We start from the raw sequence: 2,672 nt of genomic DNA, 5'->3' as shown, positions 1-2,672 counted from the left end.
TTTCTGACACGGTAAAGTCAGAAATTCACAAGAAAAAACAGAAAATTTTCTTATGATGAAAAATCGCAAATTTGTGAGAAAAAAACTCAGAAATTTCCATAATTAAAGGCAGAAATTTACAAGAAAAAAAAACTAGTAAACTCATGAGAAAAAAAAACACAAGTTTTCTAGATTTAAAATCGGATATTTCCGACCAAAAATGCCAGAATATTGCCTAGAGTTTAGTTTGCTTATGCGGGCATGTGCGCTCTTCTCCTGGATCAGAAGAACTTCTTCCAGGTGCAGACTTGTCATGAACGCCGTGAACGAGATCCGTCTGAGACTGTGAGGAAGAAGCTTCAACAGGGCTGCAKCAAGTAGGTGTTGTTCTGCTGCAATAACTACTGCTTGAGAGTTACAGGTCATCTCYCCTCCTATTTTTTCTTCTGGATAAGCACCTCAGCCGGTCTTTTAGCTAAAACTAATAGCAACGTTGTTAGCATTTCTGCAAAGTTGCACACTTGAATTGTGTTCGTAATGTGATCTGCTGAGACTTCCCCAACTGTTGATTGACATGATGTGATTAAACATTCAACAAAGGATTTCAGCGCATCTCAGCAAAGCTGGCACAGTGACCCTGTTTTAATTGTTAGGTAAACACTGTTGTGCTGCATCTTCACAAAATGTGCATGTGCAGTGTGACCACTGTCTCCAAATTCCTTCGTGAGAGCAGAGTTCCAGAAGAGGTCATCAGCCATAGAAGAGGAAAAGGTAATAGATGAGTGAATAATATAGGAGTGATAATGAGTCAAACAGGTAGGCTATATTTTAGTAGGATAACCTCACCACTTTAGGGTAACTGTCAGTAGGATTAAGGTAATTTCTTTCCTCCTAGCTAGCTGAAGGATGTTATTAACCTTCATTATTTGTTACATCTTTCCAGAATGGTCCAACTACCTCAGACTTTTTTCAAAGACAGAGTCTCCAAAGAGGTAAACATCTGTTTGAAGGAGGACAAGGTAAACTATGTTATGTTCCTGTGCTTATTTTTATTTGCATTTACTGATATTGTTGATCCTGGGAATTATCACATTTCAAGGATCATTATAAGGTGGTTTTAGATTCATAACCATAAGTCGTTGTAACACATTTTTCTAATTTCTTAATGTTTTTCTCATTTATGCTTTAAAATAATTTATTATTCCCATGCATATGAAAAAAAGCTAAATGAATGGGTTCCAAAGTAGGGGAGGTGCTAGATTTTTTTTTTTGCAAGTGGGGTCACAGAGTTGACAACGTGTTTTTTAGGGGGCACATAAAAAAACTACTCTAGATGTGAAAATTCAATATGGGTGCCACATCTATTTTCAAATGAATGTAATTCAGGTATTTTATAGAAAATACTGATCTAAAATATTGCGTGATAATAGCCAAGAATGATCCCAAAGACATGCTGATTGCTAGTCCTACTCCAAGATAACCATTAATGATAATTTTACAGAAACCTATAATTCAACCTTTTATAGACAAAGCTGAAAARTATGTAGTAGTAGCCTATTATATCCTTTAAAAATTATAAATGCTAACCAAAAATGTTACATGCCAACTAAGGTGAACTTGAAATGGCCATAATTCAGCCACTTCAGTACCTTTTTTTAACTGAAATTAGTTGTGGTGTATCTACGAATGATCCCAAATACGAGCTCGTTGCTATTCCTAATTTAAAATAAGCAGTAATGCAAAATTTACAAAAGGGCTATAATTTAGTCATTTAAAAACACACAGCTGAAATCTTACATAGTAGTAGCCAAGAACAATCTTTAGCAAAATATGAATGTAAATACAAAATCCATGATGACCACCAAAGATAAATTTAATTTAATATAACTATTTTTTTACATGCTCTGCTCAAATGTGATGTTGTGGGAGCTGGGCCAAATCTTAAGTTTAAAACAGTGGCCACACGTCAGTACCAAAATAAAAAAAAAAATGCTCAAGGAACTTTTGTAGTTGCTTATTGTTATTGCTGTTACTCGTCACTAGATGTCGCCAAAATTTCATTAACTGGTTTTTAAACTGAACTTGTGTATAACAGAACTGTTACATAAAAGTTCATTTATATTAATTCAGTGGTTCAGAAAATATATATATATTTTTTCTTTACACGGAGAGGTTCCTTTTATAACAGATTTTTTGAACTACTTGATATTTACTCCTTTTTTGCTCAAAATGAACATCTTTAAAGGGTAACTTACCCCCGAATTAACTTTTTTAAGCTGATAAACTATCTACAATGTGTCTAAAATGTTATATACTACTATTTCTGAGCTAATTTTGGCGTTTTTGTTCGTATTTTTTCAAATCTGCAATATTTRGTCTAAAAAGGTCTTTTTGCTGCTTTCTATGGGTTGAGCAGTGGTACTACAGGCTCATTTCCATATTGGTTAACGTTTCTCCACGATGACGTGTCTTCTCCACGGTTTCGTCGCAGCGGCCGTGTTCTGATATAAAAGCCTCTCTAATGCAGCGTTCACACCGAACGCGATTTCAGCTTCAAAATCGCAGCCAACGCTGAAGTTGGTTGCTTGTGCACTTTGAGGTCAGACGCAGGTCAGCTCTTGAAGTGCTGCACGGCAACAGCCTCCCCGCCCCTCCCTCCTCTGCCGGGCTCTGTTTAATGTCGGACAAGGAAG

This window comes from Austrofundulus limnaeus, unplaced genomic scaffold, assembly GCF_001266775.1.
Source record: "Austrofundulus limnaeus strain Quisiro unplaced genomic scaffold, Austrofundulus_limnaeus-1.0 Scaffold3, whole genome shotgun sequence".
Taxonomy (NCBI): domain Eukaryota; kingdom Metazoa; phylum Chordata; class Actinopteri; order Cyprinodontiformes; family Rivulidae; genus Austrofundulus; species Austrofundulus limnaeus.
The sequence above is the reverse complement of the archived record's forward strand: the minus strand, read 5'-3'. Positions refer to the sequence as shown.